This window comes from Lagopus muta, chromosome 4 (genome assembly GCF_023343835.1).
Source record: "Lagopus muta isolate bLagMut1 chromosome 4, bLagMut1 primary, whole genome shotgun sequence".
NCBI classification, from domain to species: domain Eukaryota; kingdom Metazoa; phylum Chordata; class Aves; order Galliformes; family Phasianidae; genus Lagopus; species Lagopus muta.
The window spans coordinates 36,041,790-36,068,455 of record NC_064436.1 but is presented as its reverse complement, the minus strand read 5'-3'; the positions used below and the strand labels follow the sequence as shown (position 1 = coordinate 36,068,455).

The 26,666-nt window shown below is 34.5% G+C and overlaps 1 long non-coding RNA gene across 10 annotated transcripts in view; it reads right to left on the bottom strand.

Annotated features, from left to right (window-relative positions):
* Window positions 1-26,666, bottom strand: part of LOC125691910 (uncharacterized) — a 158,923-nt gene that overhangs the window by 53,237 nt on the left and 79,020 nt on the right. For 6 of the 10 annotated variants that reach the window (XR_007376316.1, XR_007376310.1, XR_007376317.1 and 3 more), the window contains 2 exons: window positions 26,596-26,663; window positions 20,947-23,495 (listed from right to left, as the gene is read on the bottom strand). This is a non-coding gene — a long non-coding RNA (uncharacterized LOC125691910). Of the gene's footprint in view, window positions 1-765; window positions 873-20,946; window positions 23,496-26,595; window positions 26,664-26,666 lie in introns of those variants that run through there. The other 4 variants (XR_007376313.1, XR_007376314.1, XR_007376315.1 and 1 more) reach the window with 2 other exon arrangements.

Here is a 26,666-nt window from a genome sequence, read left to right as displayed (position 1 = left end):
TGTTTGGTTGTTTTCTTTGTGTAATGTAAGGCTGGTTTGGAGGCTATGGCTTTAACTGAATTACCATGCCTGTAAGCACACTTCCAGCTTTATCCCAAATAGTCCAATGACATTAAAGCCTTACATAAGCCTTGCTTGATTTAAATTTCATACCTTGCATATTCTCAGAATACCTGAAAGAATTACCTGAAATTACTTGAGTAAAAGTAGTCCAGACTTTGAATTAATAGCAAGTTTACAGAACTGTTACTTCTGTTTTCTGTTTGTCACTACTACATTTAGTAACTGGGTCAAAACCCATTCTATGCTATTATTTCAGTAGAACTGCAGAAATCATAGTTACAGTAAATTGCATTTACAAATTTAGGTAAATTTGGGAAAAATGACTGAGTAATTTTCCAGAATGCTTCTTATAAGCATCTACGTAAACCATAAGCCATTCTTCCATGGACACATTAGCAAAGCAAGAAAACCCAATCTGCCTTCCTCTTTCTCTTCCTCTAATTAGAGACTGTGTGGTAACAAGCTCTGAAACTCCATATAGGAAGTATACGAATGTCCTTTCCAGCCTGTTAATGACAAAGAGATCACCTGTTTTTTTTTCCAGTAACTGTTCCAGTTTTCACTTGTTTCCATTTCTTCTAGCTGTCTAGAGTAGACAGTTATTATGATTAAATGGCAACAGCTTGCTTAGTATCAAGCACACAGACATACTCATGTTGTCTTTAAATTCCAGACAAAAATGAATTTTCTGACTCACCCTACCTTCCTGTCTTCCAACAGTGATTTAGATCTGAGAGAACATCATATGATATGCTCAACATTTGAATCTGTTTTCTTGGAGGAAAATAATTTACACATGCTGAAGAAAGCTGGAAAAAAAAAAAAAAAAAAAAAAAGATAAAAAAAAACCATAGCACCTGTAGCTCTTTAAAATCTTTTCATTCTGATAGCCATACGTGCAAAAAACTTTCGAAGGAAAACGAGATTTGCTATACCATATCAGATCACTGATGCATAGAGTCTGCTATCTTGTGGGTGCCAGAACTTCAGAGAAATGCAAAACACACCCAGGTTCTTCAGAACACACTCAAGTTGCTACTATGAAGTTTATTTGTGTACATAAATATGTTATTTTCCTCTAAATGCTGTCATGCTCTCATTTGTCACACTGACTTAACGAATACGCATATTTTTTACTTGTTTATGGAAGACTTGTGTTGTTGATCACTGGACATCTGAAGGGAAAAAAATGAGTTAGTACAACCAACACTGCGTCATTTTTTGAAGGAAATTGTGTAGTTAGCCTGAAAAATCATTTGCCTAGTGAATTAAATGCCTCATATAGGAGAAGAGAGATTTGGCTGATTTACTTCAGTTAATGGAGTTCCTCAAAATGAATTATTTCTTTCCTTCTTCTGAAAACTCATATGTTAGAAAAGAAGTTACTGCACTGAATAGCATTACATTTCAAGTGTGACAAACACAAACCTTCTATACCTATTTATTCCCAAGAACTGATTTTAATGAATCTATGAGGGCTGCTCCAATAGCCTATGTATGCTACACCTTAACACTTTCATTTCTTGTAATTCTCATAGTTTATATTTCTTGTAATTCTCATAGTCCCATATATTCTCATAGTTTATCATTTTAGAAACAAGAATTTCCCTCAGATGAATGAGGGAATGATATTTCTAATCTATTATTGGCTCAGTACATCCTAGACAGAAGTCTGGTCCACAGTTTATAAGAATTAAAAATTAATAATGAGAGTTTTTTCCCTTATATACATCGCTAAAATGTTTACATTTGTAAAACCATTGAGAATGGTTTTAATCAGATGAGAATGAAAATGGAGAAACAGAGGCTGAATTCAATACTGGATGAAAGCAAGAAATGTCTGTGTCAAAGAAATATTTAAAAATCCAAAAAGGAAATGAAGAAAGTTTAAATGGAAAACAAGAGATATGAACTGCATGGTAAAAATATTCTAAAGGGAGAAGACAAAATATAGACGAACAAAGTAATGTAAAAGGAAATCAAAAGTTTGTAAAGACTCAATGGCAAGGTGTGCAGAATAATACTGAAAGAAGAAAATATTGGAAAACTGAATGCAAAAGATCACAGAAGAGAAACAAAAAATAGAGAAGACTTGCTTGCTTTTGAGGTTTAAGAAATTTTGAAGGCTTAGAAATGTACTCCCTGAGACACATTTTCTAGACTTTTGTCTTTCATCATCACCAGAAATATACAGAGAGAAATTATTTATACTTTGCTCCCGTATGCTCTTACTACACACTCCTAACTCCAGGTCTAGAGGATGACTTACTGCTCTGCTTTTTTTTCATCACATCTGTGACCTCTCCTTGCTTTGGAGTTGGAAAGAAAATAAAAGGTTACACTGTCAAGGTATATTGTGTTCTTTTCTTATTTGGCTAGATTTTCAGTGAAGGCGCTTTTTGTCATGAGAGTCCTCAATAAAATATGAAGAATATTTATTAAAAGACACTTTTCATATAGTGGTATAGAAGTTCGAGGATTCCAGTTTCTGGTACTGTACAGCACCAGCTTATCTTACAGTCCTATGAAAGAGCAGAATGCAGGACTGCCAGCAAACTGGGACCAAGTGGCTTGAAGGAAGACTGACTTCCAGGTCCACTGCAAATAGCAACAAAAAAGAGCTGTGGGAAGAATGCTGATACGCTATTGCTGTAATCACTGAACTGCTGTCTGTTTAAACCACATTTTACCTAGTTCATCATGTTATGTACCCAAGGCAGCCACAAAGATAGTAACTGTCACAAAGGTCCAAATTAAATGATAACCATAAATATATGCATCTTCAGTGAAAGAAAATCAAAGTCTCCACAGTTGCTAGTTATGAAATACAACCAGTCATATTCCTAAAAAAAATTTGTCTAAGATAAGTAAGCAGTTTTTTTTCTGGATGATTGCAAATAAAAATTATTACTGATAAATTTGCCAGCCTCTACAGATCCATTCTAGATAGGAAAACGAACAGAGACAAAATGGCATTCATATTACTGATAAAGCTGTTTAAAAGCTTCGACTTGATCCAACAAGTTACTTATTATGAAGACACAGAAAGAAGCTTCAGTCTTAGAAGATATAAAATAAATAAGATGAAAACAATACAAGAGATATAAAGGCTGTTGCACTGGCATAAGAAGATTTTTCTAATTTGTGCTGGTTATTGGTTCTGAATGAGTAGTTACATTTCCACTAATACATTCAACTTTTATTCTAGTATCTTAAGGTATACAGATGGATGGAAAAACATAATATGTACTAGGCTAATACCTGAAGTAAAAATGTATTTATGGGATATTTTTAAACACTTTAACAGTCACTTCCCTTAATGAATCATTAGAATATCTGTATAAACTAATGGGTAACACTTAAATGTATACCGTAACATAAATAAAATTAGCACATTATTTCCCCCTGCCTTTGATAACATTATGAATTTGTAGTGATGGGTTCTCACTGTCTTGCAATGTAAAAAGCTATCGCAGTAAACTGCTTTCAATCTTAAATGTTCTCGGATTTTTCTGCAAAGACTTATTTTAACAGTTAACTTATTCCTAGAATTTCCTTATATATTTGGTTAATTTTTAGTCTTATTTAAAAAGAAGTGTATTGCTCTTTTTCTAGAAGTAGTACGTTATAGCAGAAAGAACACTGAATTTTCATCTGTATTGGGTTTATAATCCTCCAATCTCAACACGATTAATGTAAAACACAAGTAGATGTGCAAGGCCATACCAGTATTACCTGTCTAGAATATAAGACTATAATACTAAAGTAGAACAACTATTTCAAAAAAAAGGGCATCTTTCAAAGTTGAACATTGGTTCAACTTTGGTTATGGTGACAACTCATCAACTCTACGTACTATTTCAGAAGTTCAGTTGACAGTCTTCCTAAGTACATGAAGAGAAGTAGTATAAATTTTTTAAGTACAAGTTTCTAATAATACAGAGTTCTGTAGCTTTTTTCTTTCAATACTTTTAATTAGAGCTAGAAAACAACCTATTTTGATATCAACTGTCCTTAGTAGCAACATTTCACAACATTCAACCTGTAAAGGTCAGTCTATCAAGATGTAATACATAAAATACAAATGAAATGAAAATAAGGAAAATCTCTCCAGACTATTCTTCTATGAAACCAAAGCAACAATACAAGTCACCCCATTAGAACGAATCACACGTGCTTCAGCTATGAGAGAAAGTATACTTCTGAAAAGCCTAAAAATGAGTTTGCTGATTAAAAATACAACTATAGAATAGCATCAGAAAATGCTTTGAGTTGGAAGAGACCATAAACATTGTTTGTTCAGTGGCCAACTACTTTGTTCGCCATCATTGTTATCACAGCATTAGCATAGCAAGAGAGCTATCCAGAGCTTAAATTGGGATGGTACACTTTTCAGATTGTTACTTTTAGTTATCTGACTGACAGGCTGATGCAAGTGTGTCAGTTCTATTTCTGCTACTGATTGATGAATAGCAGGTTAGTGTCAGGTGCAAAATCTATCCACTGCCTTAAGAGAATGCTGTTCAGACAGTGGGTGTCCACAATCTTTTGGCTTGGCTGGGCTGCACTGAATGAAGAATGGTTGTCTAGGTCTGTACAGAGATTTTTGATGAAATTTTACTTTTCCTATACTTCATCCTTGAAAACAGTATTTGAGAAATACACATTTTGTCAAAAAGTGATGTCATGAATAAGGTATGATCAGGAAGCAAGGGATATTTCTCTCTGGCAAAATAGGTCTTATTTAAAGTTTTGTAAAGAGACATGGCCACATTTTTCTTTGAGTTGAGTGTCTAATTGCAATTCTATAAATTCTATTTAGACTGAAAATTGAGTTGTAAATCTACCAAAAAGTTGATTTTTTTTTTTTGTCAATCTTGAAATCTATTCTCAAATTCCTTTATCAAAACAGAAAACATGGCTGCATTTTTTTTTTTTTTTTTTTTTTTTTTTTTTTTTTACTGTTTGCAGGACAGTGTTTAACCAATTCATCAAAATGCAGAAACCGTAACTTGAGATTACCATAATTTGTTTCATTTCGAATGCTATTATGGATGAAACATAGCACAGGTAAGTTGGTTTTCACCTTGAAGACATGTTTAACTCATTTAAACAAGCAGTCAAATCCACCAAAAATGCTAAATCTAGGAGCTGTTTTTTTTATCTTCATGTTTTGGCACAAATCTTCCTTTTAATTTCATAAATGACTTAATTTCATTTCAAAAATCACAAAAACTTTTTAGCATTTTACTCCAGCTTACCCACATTTCTTCAGAAAAGAAAATGATGTCTCTGTAATAAGCACACATACTTTTAAGATATTCCTGTGAATGGTAACGATTCAAGTTATGAAATTCACAGCTATTGGTACAAAGTTATTCATTTTTAAATCTTTCGTGCATAAATTTTCTTTACATAAAGTGCAGTGATACTTCATCAAATATGAGTAGTGGCAATTGCATCATTTTCTACTAATTTTATAAAACTTCTTTTTCTTACCAACCACCATCAGGGCATCACCAGTAACTATACCAAAAAATTTAAAGAAAAGAGCTTTAATGTAAATTTGACTGCTTCATACAAAACAAGGATTTTATTTGTATCTTTTAATGGCATCGAGGAGACATTTCTGCAGTGCTTTTACATTTATTATCAATACCTGTAATAGAAATAGCAAGTTGAGCCACATTTGTAGTATCAATACTTTCATAACACCAAAGCGCAGTATTTGAAATTAACTGCTTTGCTCTCCAAACTTATTTTGATAGATTTTACTATTTCTTCAATTCATCTGGCTATAGTCTGATGAGACAAACTGATTTTATATTAAAAAAAAAAATACATTTATCAAGTCAAATTATATGTGCTATGTTTTCCATATATTTCTCAATAAACTCACCGTCAGTAAATGGTTTTGATTATTTTGCAATCAGATTTACTTTCACATATCTAGCCTTTAGGCGTAATAGAGTCCATCTGAATTGTAACTTAACAAAAATTATTTCTAAGTTCTGCTGTTTTGGCTATAGGAGACATTCCTTGATATGCATAAAATTTGGCAGCACATTTTTGCATGTAACACATTTGCAAATTGCAATATTTGAAAACTGACATGATTTCCTTAAAAATTAGGCATAGCACCATATTATTTGTCTTGACAAAAAAAAAAAAAATACTGATCTGCTCATTTTTTAACACGCTTTCTCTGATTTTTCCTTTTTTGGGTTCTGTTTTCCTTTGAGACATTAGGCAGGTTGAAAAACTGTTAGTAATCACTGAGTTTTACTCACAAAGCATCACAAATGCACATAATGTTTAATATATTCATTTTGATTTGATTGAATATATTTGGCTGACATGAGAGGCAGAGTTAGTACTGCATTGCACCTTCCCCTCCACAGCATTCTGCTGTCACCTATGCAATCTGCTCTCAAGCTGAGCTCAATTAACTCAAGAAAAATATAACTAAAATTCACATAATAGCGTTAAAAGTTTGTGAACGTATGGGGCCATATGACTAGCGGTCTCAAGCTGCATGCTTGGTCTGGTCTAGACCATTCAAAAGTGGCTGAATAGCTCAGCACAGCTGTTCATCAGCTGTAAATAGCCCACTGATATCTTTAAGGAGCACCATTCAACAACATACAGATTTCTTGGTGAAAGTTGCTTAAACATAAGTGATTTATTGTCTTATGCTGTAACTGAGGAAAGAAGCATCTCCCAACAGTGCTGTAGTAGTTTTGGAAGTTAATAGCAAAGCTTCATATGTATTGGGCACACGTGGCAAGGCTTTGGTAGCGGGGGTGGCTGCAGATGAAATGAGACCACCATGGGAAGAGCTCTGCCTCAAATCACATCACATCAGAGATAGCCCCAGCTCAGCCAGAAGGTCAGAGCAAGGCCATGAGTAACACTGGGCATGCTCTGGGAGAGCAGATAATAGAGAGGAATAAACTACTGCATAACAGCAGCTCGGAGAGAAGCAGCCCTGAAGGCACCAAGGTCAGTGCAGAAGGGGAGCAGGAGGTGCTCCAGGTGTGGATCAGAAGTTTTCTGCAGACCAGGAGAGGCCCATAGAGGAGAAGGATGTCCCCATTCAGCCCACAGATCTCTACATGCCACCATGGTGGAATAAATTGTGCAGCAGCACATGTGATACGAAGGAAGCTGCAAACTATGGAGGGATCCTTCAGGAACAGTCCCCAGGTTGCAACTGCAGTCCATGAGGACAAGCCTGCAGTGGAGCAACTGGTCTGGGAGAGCTGGTGCAGGTGAGGATTTGCACTGGAATAGTATGCTCCTGAAGGATGTGCCCCATAGTACTGATGGAGAAGCCCATGCACTATCAGTTCTTGAAGGAAAACAACCTTTGGGACAAACTCCATGCTGAAGTATAGGAAGAGTAACTATGAAAGAGCATCAGAGACAAAGCATGATGGACTGACCTTATCACCCATTCCTTGTTCTCCTGAACAGCTCAAGAGGAGGAGGAGAAGTAGAGGAGGATGGATGAAGTGGCAGGTGTTTTTAGTTTGCTTTTAATTCTCATTGCTCTAATCTGCTAGTAATAAGGAATAAATTATATCAATGTCCCTAAATTGAGTTTGTTTTGCCTATCATGGTTATTGGTGAGTTATTTCCCTTTCCTTATCTCAACCCTTGAGCTCTCTTTCATTTGGTTTTCTCCCTCCTCCTTTAGGGAGGTGGAGTGAGAGAGCAGTGTATAGCTTCACCATCAGGTTGAAAACACCAGACCAAATCTTCCAAAATGCCCTTTAATAAAATCAGTGAGATATCAACTGAAAAAAAAAAAAAAAAAAAAAAAAAAAAAAAAAAAAAGCAAGCAATAGGTCAGATGGAAAAATATCTGGGCAACAGGGCTCAAAGGGTTGTGATCAGCTACAAGAAACCCAGCTGGCAGCAAGTTAACAGCATACCTAAGGGATCAGTACTGGAACCAATACCCATTAACATACCTTTTAATGACTTGCACAGTGAGGCAAAGCACGCTCTCAGCAAGCTGGTAAATGATAACAAAATGGGGCAGGTGGGAGCTAAGGGACAGTCATCAAAATTCCATAGATAGATAATAGATAAATCTATTGAGATAAATCAATTCTAATAGCCTAGAAGAAATGTACAAACATCTTCTGAAGTTCAACAAAAGCACATGCATAGTGCTCTAATGGGTGCAAAATTGCCCCATGCCTATATGGCTAACTGGCTAGAAAGCAGCTTTCAAGAAAATTACTTGGGAGTGCTAGTCAACAAACAATTGAATGCAGTAAATCAGCAGTGTACCCTGGTGGCAAGGAAGGCCAACTGTATCCTGAGCTGCATTAGCAAAAGCAGAGCCATAACATTAGGTAATCATTATTTCCCACTCTGATCAGTACTGGAGGGAACAGAAAGGAGAGCTAGTCTTATCTACGAGGTGCACAGTGATAGGAGGAGATGCAGTGAACCCAATCTGCAGCAGATTACATTTTATGATGCTGTATTTAACCTCAGTTTCACAAAAGAAATTTTCCTTGAGAGACTCCAAAACAATTTCTCAGTACTTTGTCCAAAAAAATTAGTTACTTATACAAATCTAAACAGAGATAAGATCACAACTCAACTTCCTAATTTCAAAAATGTAAAAGCTACTAATTAACTACTGTTAAACAATGATTTCAGTACTGGCAACATTCTGAAGCGATATCAAAACAATACAGAAAACAACTAGAACCAGCATTCATTTCACTCATTCAGATAATCAACAGCAAGTAAAAATGAAAAGTAAATAAAACTAGTTCTGAGTTCTTCAAGAGCAAGTCAGAGCATGTAAATGGAGACACACAGAAATACTAGCATTTTGTAGTTTCGGAGTTTTCATTTTTTTAACTTCATCTTTCAACAAAACAAGAAAGAACAAACAAAAGTGACCTTTCAGAGGGAGAAAAGATGTGGTTGGTCTTTAAGAAAAGATTTTATTCCACCTGTATAATAACCTACTGGGAAAAATGTGTGCTTTTAGCAAAATGTCACTGTGCTGTCGCTGTTGTTCTAGCACCGTGATGAATAACAGGCAACTCTGTGAGATTGCTGTGGTTCACCCTGCACTAGGGTCACTGACCACTTATCACTGCAGGGATCATTGCAAATAATGATGGTGGAGAATGTTAAGGTAGCCGAATAAATATTTGCCATTTCTTGAATAGGAAAAATAAACATCTGTAAAAAAGAGCATGCCTCTGAATTAGGAGAACAATTTAATATCTATTTTTTATTTAAAAACCATCAGTATGAATTAAAATATTCATAAGACATGAGGTTGAATGTAGCTGAAATTTAAAACAAATACATACTTACTTGTAAATAGTCTACAGTAAAAATAAATACATTAGCCTGCAATGTTTTCCTTTATATCTGCTTGTATTTGCTTCATTCCAAGCAGTTATATACGCACTAGATAATTAAACACTTGGGGAAAAATCTAATTTTGTTTCATAAAAAATGCAAATAAAAAATACTAATTGGGAACACACAACTAAACCATAGAAGCAATTCATATATTTGTTTAATTTTTGCAAAGAAGTACTTTTGTTTCACTCATCCCTTACAACCATCACTGCTGATAGTAACATTCCTCAAAAATATTCAATATAACAATAAATAAATATCATTTACAATGACAGATAATATTCAGTATGTCATATGGAGTAATGAAAATGTATTTGAAATTTTTTCAGATGTTTGCAGCTGGTAAGACATTACAGAAAGATAAATTCAAAATAGCACAATTTTTTACAGTCATTTCTCTGGAATTTTAGTGAAACTTGATTGGTTTACTTTCTTGTGTGTGGGCCACAGAAAATTCATAATACAGGAAATAAAATGTAGTTTTAACTCCTGAGTTATCCACTCAGTTTTAACCTGATCCAACGCTCAGCAAAACTCAGAAAGGGTCCTTTCAGCAGTAGAAAATTTGTTTTATAATCAAAACAATGCTGTTTTTACTTTTCCCATTTTTTTTCTTTGCTCACTCAAGGAAATATATCAGCACCAAGTAAGAAAATTTTTATTTGAAGGAAAATAATTTAAAAAGTAGATATCATACTCATTATAAGTTTAGAACAAATTCAAAATAAGTCTAGCAGAAAGAAGAGAAGAATTTGAAGTTACCAGGCAAAACGTAAATGTAAAATCCAGCTCATGCTTTCCCCTCAAAACCCTTAATTATTTTCTCCTATATTTATTTAAAAATAAATATACATACTTTGATATTAAATAATCATTATCAAGTTTTTTCAGAAGCACATTATAAAGTCATATGCACCAATCTTCCCCAAACTCAGATTTAAGTGTTTGCTCATTCTTCCACTTCAGAAGCAGAGAAATCCTACTTGTCTCTGGACCAGTAAGAACTAACCATCAAAACTTGACAAAGTCTCAATAAGTGAAAAAATATTTTCCACTGTAGAGACGGTTAATGAATTTTGCTAGTAGAAGTTTAGCAAAGATAAAATCTCTTTCTTTCCAAACTGCTTATAAATAGTTCTACTCTATTGACAGTATGTTGCAAGCATAAATATTATATTCCTCATGGTCTCATTCAGGAAGGATCTCATTAAAACTGTGTACATTCTTGGATTTGATTACATGAATGAAAGTTACCTATGAAAAGTATATTTTCACCCTTTGCAATGAATCAGTTTCAATAACTACTCTTCAATAATTCTGAAGGTCATGATCATTTAAAAGATAGTCTTATAAGTAATGACAATTCTTCACATTCACCAAACAGCTGAAGTGAGGATGACTGGAAAAGGAAACATGACTAAAACTAGATTTCAGCTAAATGCATCTTTGCTTTGCATGGTGACAAATATGTGCTTTGAATCCTAATCTTCTCAAACAATTGCAGCAAGCCAAATCCAGGCAAACCTCCAAAATGGTAAAAGTGTACCCGCTTTCATTCAAATGTGGAGCAGATGGTGTGATTTAATTTTATGTCTGTATGACTAGGATGAGTGGGCGATGATGAAGGGATTCCCCACAAGTCCTGTAAATCAGTGGCTGAAGTGCTCACAGACCTTTAATCCACAGCCTTTTCCAAAAGAGCATTTCATTAGTTCCATGTTCCTCTGTAAAATTTTTTCTACATCGCTTCAATATTTTTCAAGGCACCTGTTAAGGTGCAGAGCAAACATCAATAGTGTTACTAGAAGGCTAGAGCTATAGGACAGTTTTCTAAATTACTCTTGTCTGGAAAGAGTAACTGAGGTGTTATTCAAATAGTCTGCAAATTACCTGACAGGGCCTTAGGAGGGGAAATCAGAATGAAGCATGAGGAATGGCATTAAGAAAATGGATTCTCTGATAATTTTTCTTCTCATCAGTATGGTGTGAGACAAGTCCTTCGGTCACACGAATACCATAAGAACAGATATACTGAAAGAAAGTAGGAATTGGAATTGATTGGATTTATAATCTACTACTTATCACGTCACATGTTGAAGGCAAATATTGGTAAGAAATAACAGATATATATATATGTCCTAGTTTTGGATGGTACAGGATTAACTTTTCTATTTGAAGTTGATATGTTCCTACTTTGTTGTAGATCAGTACTTGCACAGAGCCAAAGACTTCCCAGTTCTCATGCGGCCTTGTCAGTGAGGAGCTGCGGATGCATAAGAAACTGGGAGGGAATACAGCCAAGACAGCTGAACCAGAATGCAAAACAGATATCCTGCAGAATATGATGTCATGCTTCACAATAAAAGTTGGGCAAAGAAGGAAGAGGAGGTATATTTGGAGTGAAGGCATTTGTCTTTCCATTACCTCGATGAGCCCTGCTTTCCAGGAAATAGCTAACCCTTCGCCTACTGATGAAAAATAACAAGCGTATTTCTTGTTTTGATTTGCTTGCATGTGCAGTTTTTGCTTTAACTAGTAAACTGTTTTCATCTCATCCCACAAGTTCTTATACTTCTATCTTTCAGATTCTTTCCCCCATCCTACCTGGGGAGGGAGAGTGAATAGTTGCGTGGTGTTGAGCTGCCAGGGTTGCAATATAACAACAGAAAAATCCTAATAAGACTGAATAAGGCTGAATACACATAGCTACTGGCATGGAATGGATCTCGCTAGCAAACTCCCACCACCCAGCTTCTTATTTAGCAAGATAGGGTAAAAAATAGGAAAAATGAGAAAAAGAAAAAACTGTTTCAAGATAAGCTCAGGATTTACTAATTACCTCCACAGATCAAATAGGCTCAACTTGAAGAAATTAATTTACTACCACTTAAAATAAATAATCGCTAATCTGAGTAAAGGAAAAAAAAAGATACAGGGCATATGCAGGGCATAATCTACTATTTATTATCATACAAGGTAGAACCTGATTCCACAGAAGCGTAGTTAACTTGCCTTTAGAGTAGCAAAACATAAGCATGAGAGGGAGCAACACTAGATTAAGTTGCTCCAAAGATTACTCATTTCTGCAAGTGATATTACCTACACTACGTATTTAACATTGAAATGCGCATGCTGCAAACTGCACATGAACACTACAGACTTCAGAATAGTCACAGACACCCATACTGCCTATAAGAATGGTATGTCATTAGCACAGAAGCTAATGTACTACCTATTTTTCTAGAGTAAATCAACCTGAAATGGGTTCCATGCAACAACTGTCTAACTGCTAACAGAAAAAAAAATTATATTTCTTTGAAATTCAAACCCCAATAAACACACTGTATTAAAGGAAGAACAGACCATGCAGCATTTGATCATCTTCAATGGCCTAAGAATATCCCAAAATGCAAAGCAAATGACTGATTTTTATGGACCAAATAATAAGCAGACCTCTAAAACTGCAATTCCTAGACTGCACATGAAAGAATCAGAACACCTTTCAAATGCAATTTTATACCCTTCTTTGAAAATCTGTCTTTAAAAGAGCAGAACGGCCACTATCTTCCCCTCTTCTTTTTCCCTCTTTTTTTTTTTTTCTTCCTATTTCACAGATGTAGGATACAATCAAAGGTCTGCTTCTGATTTGATGAGAAATATTTCCTGTGTCAATTACTTTTTCAAATAAGTCTGGAAAGATCCTTTTTGACTTCAGCTCTCCATAGCAATGACTTTTCACCACATAGAACTTGAAAAGGCTCAGAACTCTGGCAGGAATATTTAAGAAAGTCACAGAACCAAGGTGAAGAAAAAGGTTTCCCTTTAGTGAAAAGCAATTAAAACATAAAATTACAGGTTTTTTTTTTTGTTTGTTTGTTTGTTTTGGTAATTTGAGAAACGTGGATATTGAAATCCCACCTACAAAGAACAAATGAAATGTTTAGAACAGTTAGACTGTCTTGAGGAAGATTCTACTTCTGCACAGAAGCTATCTCCTTCCAAATAAGCTACCAAAGCTGGGAAAAACAATAAAAAATACAGAAGATTGAAATTTAGACAACACAGTGAATAAATCCAAACTACTGAAGTTTTAAAAGGAAAAGAACATTTGTAATGACATCTCAATGTATGAAAAGTGTTTGTAGGTGTACTTTCTTGTTCCTCTGCAATCTCACTGTAGGCTAATGAACATTTTTCTTTAGTGGCTTATCTTCTCATCAGGTCAGCCAACTGATCCAGTTCCCTTTACATCCATGAGGCCATTTCAGCTAACGGAGAAGAGCTGGTGGAATGAATCCACACTTTTCATTTTGTCTGCATACCAGTTAGCTAGGATTAAGTCTAATGTGAACTGTCCCAGCTTTTTATTTAACATTTATGTATTCCTGTCCTATTTTAACTTTATGTGTTATCTTTAAACTTTCAACATGTGTTTATAATGACGCCACTCTGAAAAGTACCAGAAGCCCTGTATTAGGAAAACTTTTAAAAGCTGATCACACCTCCACTGGGAGACTTGCATAAAGTAAACTTAAAACGTTCACATGGCAGTTCAAATAAAGCTACCTTCATTCTGTAGAGCTCAAAGATAGCCATGGTGGGCATCTTTCTTTTTCCTTTTCCTTGTATAGATACAGTTAAATAATTATTGCAAAGAGGTTAAAAAATAATAATTTAAAAAAGAAGAATGTTCCTCGTTTGTTATTGTTTTTCTTTGGGAAGACAGGTAAAACTGTAATAAAGTTAATCAAAACAGTACTATGGCAATAACATAGTTCTCTATTTGCTGGACACCGCTCTGTCATGTCATGTGTGAACATCAGTTTCAACTCATGATAAAACTGAGTCTCTTGCCATATTGACTATAAATTTTCCATGCCCAGTTTCTCATCCATTATTTTCAAAATATGCAGTGTCAAAACACTGAGAACATACAATTGTGTCTTTTAGAAAATCTCAGAAGAAAAATCATGAGGATATTAAATAAGAAAATGAAACAGTCTTAAAACTTACACTCAGATTACTGTAAACCTCTTCCTAAATAAACTTCCTCAAGTAACAAAATAGGTTCCTCTTGCTTACGGTACAAAATCTTCATTCTACAATACAATCTCTAATAATACTGTTGGATCACATCAATAAATCACAACAAAATTTAGAGAGAACTTCTATTACCAGAGCTAAGAACTTGTGAGCACCCTTTGCTAGAAGTATACTTCCTTCATGGACCATCTTTAAAGACAGTCTGTGACCTGAGATACATTTCTAAAATAAAAATATTTCTACAGTAATAAAGGATGAATAATTTTTAAGGTATAATCCAAATAGAAGTTGTTTAATAAAAATATTTTGTCAAACAGGCTCTAGGACACAAGGTAGATAATTTATAATTTGGTTCCATTCAAAAGTGACATCACAATTAATTACAAAGTTTATTTTTAGAGTCCTCTGTCTAAAGAAATATCAATGCAAAATCTTAATCTTCATCTTAAAAAAAAATAGAATTAGGAAGATGGTCCAGATAGTACCAAAAACATCCTCAAACTCTCAACGTCATTGAATAAGAAAGTTAAAAGGGAGACAAATTAAGATTTTTTCTGAAAGAAAAAGCTCTAGTTGTAGCTCTTGATCTTTTCACCTAAGGCCCTGAAGTGGAAATTGGGAAGGAGCTGGGACTTCCCCACGAAGAATATTCCATTATTTCTTTGGGAAAGCCTTTCCATTGCTCAACTTTTCTGACAATCAATGAATTTCTGTCTTATCCAGGAGGAATTTTCAATGAAGAAAATTACTCAATTATTTAAGGTAACATGACAATAATAAAACATGTGAATGATTAGCTACTCTGTTTAGAATGATTATCATTTGTGTCATTGCTTACTCTTATAAAATTAATATTGTACAATACACTGCTCAGTTGCCCAGATTATGATTGTGATTTCCCTTGAAGCACTAAGGATTCAACAAGGTTTCAAACAGATGCACTGACGAGATTACTGTTTGGTGTAAATGTCAGGATTTGACTAAAGAACAAAGCAAGGAATGAAAATAAGAATAACCTGAAGAAAATGGAATGATCATGAAGTACAGAGAACAAAGAAAAAAACACTTGTTAGAGTACATAAAAAAATGCAGTGTCTCCTTTCAGAAACGATAGCAGGAATAATTTGTAGCCTAATAGTCTATTCACTTTTAAGCTCTCAGCTGAAGCTTCACAAGTCTAATTCACAAGACTATTCACCTAAATTTACATCAATGAACATCCAGACACGCAAAATACTTAAGTATATGTAATACATACACATAGAGACCAGATAGAATATTTACCTATTAGAATTATTCTATGAGGATTTTGTTTAAAAAACTTGAAAAACCCACTCTTTTCTACTACAGTGCATTTTATTGATAGTCCCAAAAACTCTTGTAGAAGTTTTTTCTATTATTTTAATTGTTATCACTATCCCAATTAGCTAGTTGACACGCAAAGTTGAAATGTTTCCCAAGCTCACGCATTAAAATTAGAGCCTAAGACATCTGCAATCTCAGTTCAGCAAACATAGCTTTTTTTTTTCCTCCAAAAACAAAAGGCAGAATTAAGCATAACTAAATTTTTACATTTATGTAATCCTCAGGGTGCTAATGGCCACGATTACATACATTTTCATCTAGGAGTGAAATTTTACAACCTGTAAAAATACTTGAAATTAGAAACAGAAGTGCAGTGCAGGCAGAAGTAGTCTAAAGGTGTAGATAGGCTACAGCTAACCTCTAGAACTACAGCTATACTCCACGCATTGCTATGGGTTTTCAACACCAACTCCTACTCCGTTTTTTGACTAAACAAGTAATTCATTGCTTCAAAAGCTTATTGCAGAAATAAATTCTTAGATCATAGCATTACAAGAACACATCCAAAGAAGAAAAGCATGCAAGCTATTTACAGCAATATCCAGGTAGCGCATGACAGTAACACAAGGTCTGTTAATCAGAGACTGTGGAACCTGTCAAATAAAACTTAGAACATCCCACAATTTCTCAGGTACCCTGCACAAGAAATTGTTTGCTCAATATTCTGTAACACGTCATTTATCTGCATATCATTTTTCTGCTAACACTGTAACAATTTTTTTTTTTCCTAGCAGCATATACATTAAGTGCTGCTCCAAAAGTAATGCTGCCTATTTGATTACATTGGCCCATCACATCAAACACAGACATTGGCAGCATATGAAAGTTAAACCTTCTCAAAAATATTCCTCTGTATTTTGTTACTGTGTGACAGATGGAAGCAGAGGAGAAGTCTGACAAAAAGGCATCTGACATGGAAGTGCTTATGAAGCAAAGGTGTGTGAATTAATTCCTCCATGAAGAAAAGTGACATACATTGACATCCATCAATGCTTTCTGAATGCTTTTGGAGACCAAACAGTGGACGAGAACACACTGAGGTGGTGAATAGTGCATTTCAGCAGTGGTGATAGCAACATGAAAGGCAAGCCTTTCGGGACAGCCATGCAGATTGTTATGAGCATGGCATGCAGGCTCTTGTTTATCACTGGTAAAAATACATAGCTAACATTTTTTAGTACATTGAAAAATAGTGTTTTATAGCTGAGAATTTGCTCTATCAGAAGTTTTATTGTGCTCTTTGTATCTGTTGTAGTTTTCACAGAATCAAATAGGAGGCATGACTTTTGGAGCAACCTGTGTGTATATACTTATGTATATAATATTAGCAAAGTTGACTCTAGTGTTCCATATGGCTTACACATAGTTTATTAAAAAACTTAACTGTTCTTTCTGTTACAATGCTCTCTCTAAATTCCCCCCTGAAGGTACTAAGCAGACACACACTTTGAGGTTTGCATTATTAACAGCCTCTAAGATGGTTTGCAGAAACAATACTGAATGTTGTCTGTATCTCAAATAGTTTGTCTATTTAAAAACAACAACTTTTTTTTAGCTCTTATTTTTAGAACATTCTAGTTCATTTGCCAAGACAGCTGTGTACAGATTTACAGCAACATCTTGAAGCACTGATAGTAGTGATGGGAAACACCAACTTTTAGATTTCCTGTGACTATTTCAATGTGATATTGCACACGTAAATTTGTGACACATTTATTTTGTATATATGTATAAATGCTGCATATAGATATATATGAAGTACAGTGATATGTACATGTTTCAGATAAATACATTACAGCTGTGTTATGCAGCATCTATTTGTTTTCAAGGAAATGTTATTGTAAGTGAGGATTTGGGCAATGTTTTGAATTATTACTAGAAGCCAAAGGCAAAGAGAGATTTGACTGATTCGTAGTTTTATCACCAATATTTAAAATACGGTAATACTTTGCTTTAGGTGGAAGTATTTTGTTCCAATTGATTCATCTACGTAGTCTGTAAGCTGATAGAGGAAATTACTATAAATGGAGCTAAGAACTCATCTTTAACTACATACATAGACCTATCATTTGCATACGACTGCTATCTTCAAATCCTTTCATACTGTGGAGTAACAGCATAATGCATATGCCCTGCCATTGCACAACTACCTTTCAGCAACAGTAATAATTTCTTCCACGCAAGTCAAAGCAACTTACTTTTTCTCACTTTGATTCAATGTAGCTGCTGGAAGCAAGATCATGTAAGCCTTCGGTTGGCATTTCATAGACTGGCACTGCCTAGCACTCGGCTAAGAGGCAAAAGACTCTCATAACCTTCTGTAAACATGTAAGTTTAAAAACCCAACTCATTTTTTACTCAGCTTAACTGTTTTTCAACTTTTTAATATTCATTTTCTAAATATTAGAAGATTTACTATACATGATAATAGTGAAAAAAATAAAGAATACTACAACTGTAAGACAGCATATTGTTATTCATACCATCAGAACTGAGAATATTTCTCTGAAGTTTTTAACCATTCCTGAGATGATCACCTTTATGCACATTCTTATCCATCTCTAACAGACATTTTACTTCAACTTGAGTAAACTGCTCTGTAGAGAATCTCATTAACAGGAAGAATGCCTGTCCTTTACATAAAAGTGGTTTCATTTTAATGGTTACAACTGTATTAGATTTTATACCCAAATATATTTAGCCTTTATGTAATTACAAACCTTTATGAAAGTTGTGCTCAGAACATTCATAATGAACTACATTCACTAATGAAGAATTCCACTTAAGTCTCTTTTACTCTACATTGCAAGGGATGTATTTCAGTAGCAGAACAAAGGGATAAGGCCTACCCAAAGAATGGTTAAAAAAAAAAAGCAATCATTATAAATTCCTCCCCTCCACTCCAAGTTTAGTTAACAAACTCTCCATTGTTATAGCAATACAGAACACCAAAGATGTCAGAATCTTTCCCGCTGTCTTCTTGTGACACACTGTATGTGTCTTTCAATCACTCCCATAGCAGCTCTCTGTTCTTTACAGATTGTCTTTATGTACATATAGGTGAAATCAATGTCCAACATTCCTTACAGAAATAAAAGTTTGTTATGTGAGAGTTCCAAGCTGTACAGGAGTGGTTCCTATCAACTTCCAGTGGTGTCTTCCTTGCCTACACTCTGGATGACTAATGAAATACGTCTAGACATGATTACATAATTAAGAACAAGACTTTAAACAGCAGAATTAAAGAAATATGTGGAATAATAATCACTTTACTGAATAAAGTATAAAAAAAATCATCATTACTATACAAATACAGGCTTGTTGAAAATGGATTGAGAACAGTCCTGAGAAGGACTTGGGAGATAGTGGTTGATGAGAAACTGACATTAGCCAGCAACGTTTGCTTGCATTTCAGAAAGCAAGCTGTATCCTGGCCTGCACCTAAAGAATTGTGAGTAGCAAGGAGAGGGAGGTGATTCTTCCCCTTTACTCTGCTGTCATGAAGCCCTTCTCTCATGGATTATTGTATTCATCTCTAGGATCCCCAACAAATGAGGGACACAGACCTCCAGCAAGTCCAGAAGAGTACCACAAGGAGAATCAGAGCCTACGGAGACAGGCTAAGGGAGATGGGGTTATAATGGCCTTTCAGTAGCTACACTGGATCTAAAAGAAAGTTACAGAACTGTTTTTCGTGGAGTGCAGTGATAGGACAAGAGGTAATGGCATTAAACTAAAAGAGAGTAAACATATTAGACATTAGGAAGAAATTCTTTACTTAGAGGGTGGTGAGGCACAGGAACAGATTGTCCAGAAAAGTTTTGGATGCCCCATCCCTGGATATGTTCAAGGCCAAGTTGGATGGGGCTTCACACAATGTGGTCTAGTGGAAGATGTCCCTGCCCACAGCATGGAGGTTGGAAATAAGTGATCTTAAGGGTGTCTTCCAATACAAAACATTGTTTGACTCTATTATACTTTGTATGCTACCTGAGCTGTGAAAAGAGACAGGAAACAGCCTCTCAGACAACAGAAAACACAAGTTAGCTTAATTAAACCTAGTTCAGACCTCTTTTCTAACACATTTTAATATCAAATACTTTATTGCAGGATACAAAAATACACTGCAATGTACAGCTGACTCCTATTTGTGAGCAGAAATTTCAATTGTGTTCTTTTTTCTCACAAGCCGTGACATAATCACTTCTACAGTTCACACATAAACCTCATTAAAAATTTCTGAAAGAGCAGTATCTGCTTCGTATCTTACAGAAAGCTGACATTATAAAAACGTTCTTAGTTTATTTATGCTCAAGATGTTTATCTGCTGAATTTCACTTTCATTTATTTGTTCAAAACTGTTACTACAAGTAGACTTCCTCTTCAATAATATCTTTCATAGAGAAAAAAGGAGAAGCATTTGCCATCTGCCACTAAATTCTAATCCCTGTACAGTAATCTTCTACACATAGCCTAAAGCATGCCTTGAAAAAGGGACAGTCCTACATGAAAAAGATCAACATTTCTCCATCCTACCAAGTTCTGTCACTGGTTAACATTCTACTAAGTGAATACGAGGTCATTTACATTATTAGTTTTTTTTTTAAATGTAAATTCATTAACAATCAGCCCTATTGGCTGTTACCAGAAGAATAACTGAGAAAATAGCTGAAAATATTGAGTTTAGTGTATTTATTATGATCACATTAATATACCCCTATATTTTGCATGCTCTCAGGCAAAATGAGACTTATTACATGCCATTAAATTTGAGGAACCATAGCAACATTTTAAGAGGAATCTTATAAAAATGAAATTCGGTGTTGTAGGTTCTTCTGAAGTTATTTGACATTTCAGTGTCACATTTAATACTCTCGATCAATAATGTAATATACTGTACACTAGATTTCAGTGAGTGGAAAGACATTTTTGTATGCATGAGTTATCTACTGAAGTTATCATAATAAGAAACTCTTCTGTTAACCTGTCTTTGGATTTATGCTTTTCCCCCCTGCTTTTGATCAAATCTATGATAATTTTCCTAAGATAAAATAGAAAGAGATGCTGGGGAAGAAAAAAAAAAAAAAAAAAAAAAATCACTCATCTGAATGCAAATGGGCTGTTTTTTTCTCTAACTCCCAGGGCTTATCTTTTTATTACTATCTTAGAAAACAGGACAGTCTGGTTAGAGCCAGGGGCTAAATCAGAAATGACTTGACAATCCACTGATAACATGACATTTTTAGAATATACACTCTGCTCCAAGCTCTAGCAGCTATGACTGAATCATAAACTGTACAAGTCAGTCAGCCTAGGATTTGTTTTCTACATAAAGACTTAACAGTAATTCACGGGTATTTTATTGCCCGAAACAAACTTTCATCTAGAACATTTATGACATACTACCATCACAGGTCAGAAAAGAAAGATTAAATGAAATAGAAGCTTTGTTAACTAGATTTTCTTTGCTTATTTGTTTTCAATTGTATGAGTATCTGTAATTCAGTCTTAACAGTCAGGCTTCTATAAGTCATGGTATCTTTTTAGGTTCTCTGAAAAAAAAAATGTGAATAGCAAGATCAATATGTAAAATATAAGAAAAAACTGGGGATACATATGTACATATACACATGTATTAATGAGTTTCAGAGCACTTCATTCAGCCTTCCATCTTTGTTGATTGGAACAGAAGACTGTGCTGATGCAGTTCCCACAGTCAATCTTTTCCTGTGTAGGAATGTTTATGATTTAGGATCTCAGATGTATTCTAACTGCTTTATACTCCAGCCTATATGTAACATACTTTCATGTAGTCATGTATATCTGGCAAACAGGATCTTTTCCTTTGGAAGACGTCTCAGAAGGGTCTCATACTTGTAACGTCAGACCAAAATCTAAAGAAACATACAGACTAGTCACCAGATATAGTTGATTGCTTCAGGTGAACAGAAATTTCAAGAGAAGTGCTTTTCACATATATCACTGGTGTTATATCTTCCTTTGAATTTCAATTTTTCCTCTTATGTAAGGGACAGAAGTATGAAAAGGATTTAAAATGGGATTTCAAGGTAGATGAAATTAAGGTATAGGAAGGTATGTGGTATCTCATAACTTTCAACATTGGTGGACAATTCGATGAAGGTTTTCTTTTTGTTTTGTTTTAAAGAAAAAAATCTAATTACTCTCTTAATTTTTCCAGGGGTCTCTGGAGAGAACGTTACTAATGACATGAGTATTTGCATTTGGAAATATTACTAACTACATCAATATACGCATTCAGCAAAGCATATCGTGTTTATGAAGCTCTTCTAAAGAACCATTTTTAGAGATATTTTAACAAACAGCTTGACTAAGGAAACATACTTCCATTCACACTTCACACCTCCATTTTTGCTAAAAGTATTGCTTTCAAAATGTACAGATAAAATTGATAAACTGAATATAGATACACTTATTGTTGTTATCGCTAGATATGGATTGTGCTGTGCTGCCAATTAGAATCATAAAATCAGAATTAATATAGTTTGTTAAAGTAGTAAAAAGATTGTTTCTTCCTGATCTTCTAGTAATAATACTACTCTGATATTATTCTGTTTCTGAGAACAGAAAATTGATTTACCACTCCATCTACTTTCTCCATACAGCTCTTTTCCATTTCTCATGCACATAAAGAAAAGTCACGTACTACATTTGTCTGATTTGTATTTCTTTTCCCCCCTCTTTTCAGCATTGAACTATATAGTTAACGCCAACTTCTTGCTTCTACTATACAGAAAGTCATCACACACTCCCCAAACTATACTTCTCAAAAGACATAAATACTAAGCTACGAATCAAGAAAGCTATTAAACGCACCTATCCTAGTAGCAATATCTTCAGCAAAGGGGTAAATTAAATGTGATAAACTAACCATCAGCTAAACAAAAGCATTGGTGTACTGGTGCATCAATTTGAGTTTCAAGTGTCCATAGCAGTTTTCAAGTGTGATCAAGTATCACCTTAAAGACAGATTTTAATTATGTATTAATAACAATTAAAGTGGCTCATATCATTAAATGGTGAGATATTACTATTTCTTTAATTACTTGTGTGTTAAACTTGATTGTTGGCTGAACTGTAGTAAACCAGGAGGAAATAATTTTACACATTCAAAAATATTAAGCATATTTTATGTGTTTGTGTTGACATCCATATTTGCCAACTTGAAACAAAATCTGATCCAACATTATTTCATAAAAAATGCATGCTGCTAGTACCTTGTGTTAGTTAGAATAAGAAAAATGAAGCTGAACTGTGTATCCTGAGAAGTCAAGATGTATGGATTCAGAAAGAAGAAAGTGACAAATTCTGAATCAGGATAAAAATGAGACAAGAGACAAAGAAGCAGGCTGACATAAGCAATCTCTGCATACTGGAGTTACGCTTGTTTATGTCCGTATCAATACATATGCAGGCACAACTATTGTGAAAATCCCATATTAAAAACATCCTTCCCCTCCCAGTTAAATCAGTGTTACTCCTCTGAAGTTAGTTTTTCACAAGTTTCTTCTCTCTATTCAGGGCCTGTCACATATCAGGGCCTGTGCCACAGCCACATATTATCTTCCAATAGCTGGACCCTTCAAATTAGAAAAGGTATCTCTGTGAGATTTTTAACAGAATGCATTGCCAATTCATCTCGAGTTCTTACTTTCCTAACTATGATAAAGAAATCACTAGGATAAGCATTTAAATGTTAACACTACAGATTTGAGAAAGGAGATTGACTCCAATATTTAAAATGGCAGAAACACTAAAATAAACTTTCCACTCCCCTGAAAGAAATGATTGTCTAACCTAGGCAGCAAGTGGTCTGGAAACTGTTTTCACAAGGCTGAGACCTTTACTATCTGCCTACTTTCACCAAGAGTATTAAAGTAAGTGAAAAATATGAGAAAGCCCCCCCTTTTGGATAGCATATACATTCCAAGCTTTTGAACAAATTAGTCAGACATAATTCTCACAAGGCCTCCACTCTGATCCATAAGGTTTCTTAATTGACACTTTTAATCTCAACTCTAATTTTAAAATTAGAATGCAATCATCACATATATAAGATTGCATTACTGAAATCTATGAGCTAATATTCTTATCCCAGTTAAAATGAGACAAACAGATTGCTTTTAATGCTCAGTGGCATTCTTTTTATGGACTCTTATTCCTTCATAAACCACTTAGATATAAATAATCCATGCACAGAGCAATTAGACCTTTTCCTTATTTTATAGGTTATAGTTTGCAGTCCTGTGTAAGCAAGAAAATATTCTAAATCCTGTAGTGCAACAAAACACATTTAACAAAGAGTTGTTGAATAATTTTTAAATTATTTAATCACTTCTCATTTGTCATATAATTACAGCCCTGACTAAGCAACAGAGTCAGTGACTCCGAACTAAGAAAACACTGCTACCTAAACTCATTATAGTAAAGAAAGAGTTAAAACGAAGACTACAAAGTGAAATGTAACAGCAGGATAGGATATTGAAGGAAATATATGAAGCTATAACTTCCATACAACTGAAAATTCAGAACTAAACAAAAACTTATTGCCACACTCTTTATGGTAGAGAAGAAAAAGCTACCCTGCTACTTTTAAAACTATGATTCCATACAATTAACGCATCATGTGATTTACAAGGGGTAGCTGGGTAACTGAAATCAGAGAAAATCCTACTGCTTCAGCGGCCACTGCATCAAAACTTATGTGTTTCTTCTACTTTGTGCAGAGAAGGAGAAAAACAGAATGAAACCGAGCTAGAGCAGAAAGGTGTCTACCAGAAGGAGAGGTATGGCTGAGGTATATTTAGCTTAGTCTGTATTGTTTCAGGGTTTGCTTTTTTTGTTTGTTTGGTTTTTACATAAGTGTTATTTATAATCTTTATACTTTAAAAATATAGTCAGGTTACACAGAATGGTGCAGCATCAGTAAAGACGTTCTGGGAGAATTAGCAGCAGTAACTGTATTATTTGCTCTCCTCTGTGTAAAAAAGATTCAATATTGCCAAGGGACTTACATTCAAGGACAGAAATAGAGCGAGAAAATTTTTCTTAATATTCCAAAATAAATTCAGACTTTAAAAAACTGAAAGAATGTTAATCTGTTTTATGCATACACAGTTTCTTTTAAGACAAATTAATTATGCAGCAGAAGCATTAAGCGTAAAAATACAGGCTTTCAAATGTGAGTGCTAAGTGTAGTACAGGGAAATGAAACCAATAGAACTGATAGAAGGAGATTGAAAGAGGCTAATTAGAAAATGTCTGGGAGAACATAATCATTTGACAAAAAAACGTAAGATAAAGCAATGTGAGCTTCAGCAGATTATTAATTGTCTGAGATTTATTATCTATTCACCTTTGAGATCAGTTTTCCCCCCCTCCAATTTTATCTCAACTACAAAAGTGCAAAACAGCAAATGTAAAAACTAGCTATAACGAGGTCACAAGCTAACTGTATTCTTATTTCAGAGTAACATCCTCAGGAATGTGATACTATACAATAAACATTAGTTCAACCAACTAAGATTCTAAACTGGAAAATTATGACCTGATTCTTCCCTTCCTTAGTTTTTCATAAAAGATTATCTTAATTGTATTTTCTGTAGACCCCAATTCTACTAACGGTTTTAGTGCTCTGAGAGACATCTCTTTCAGTCATCCTAAGTACATTCAATAATGCAAGGACTTTCTTCCCCAAAGAAAGCTGGCACAGGTTTCACTATAGCAGTCACTAAGTCATGTGGTTAAGACTCAGATTGTACACAAGACCCTGAAATCAGGCCCATGAGAAATATGATTGAGATTACTGGTTTTCAACTGAATTAATGTGATAGTAATACCATTAAAAAAAATGGAGAGCAATTTCATGCAAAAATGTACGTAAATCATTTTCTACATACAAAGTAATGAGATATGGCTTTAAGATGGCTTCTGCACCCCCCACAGCAATGTTTTGATCATTAGTCATCTTTATTACAACCAGGAAAGTGGAAAACTTGATGCAGTTAGAATAAAGGCAGTCAGAACCAGATGTAAGTTATAGAACTATTGCGTAAATTTACAGTAGGCCTACCACCTATACAAGCTGTCTTCACATTTACCTGAGAACTCCACACATAAAAAGACCATATGATCAAACTTCACTTTTCAAAAATACCTCAAGAGAAATATGTTATCTGTAATAATAGTTTCTTGATTTGTATGATACATGACTAAGCTTTTTCAAGCAGTATAAAAATAACAATAGCATGAGAAGGAATGGCACTAAGCTGCAGAAGGGGACATTCAGACTGGACATTAAGAAAAAATTATTTACTGTGGGGGTGGATCAACTCAGAACGGCCTTTCCAGAGAGGTGGTAGATGCTTATTTTCAAGAAATGCTTGAAACACTTAAGGACTTAATGGAATAACTGAGTGAAACAGTGTTATAAAATCTCTGTCATTTCAGCCTTTTCACAAAGTCACTAAAAAAAATGAGGGGATTCAGAATGTGATAAGATTCAGAGTATGATCAACAAATGCTTTTCTTTAGCACTTCTTCAGTACACTTCTTTTATAACATAGAGAACGTCCTGTGAAATAGCTGATTTATAAAACATTTCCAGAAAAATATTAAGACATAAATGCCTACAAAAAGACCTCTCTTTCACTCTTGCTGAACATTAATCATAGTACTTACAATTCTGTCTTCTGAGCATACTTCCTTCTTCAGACTCTTCCTCAGGTGCATCCATTTATGAAAGAATTCTG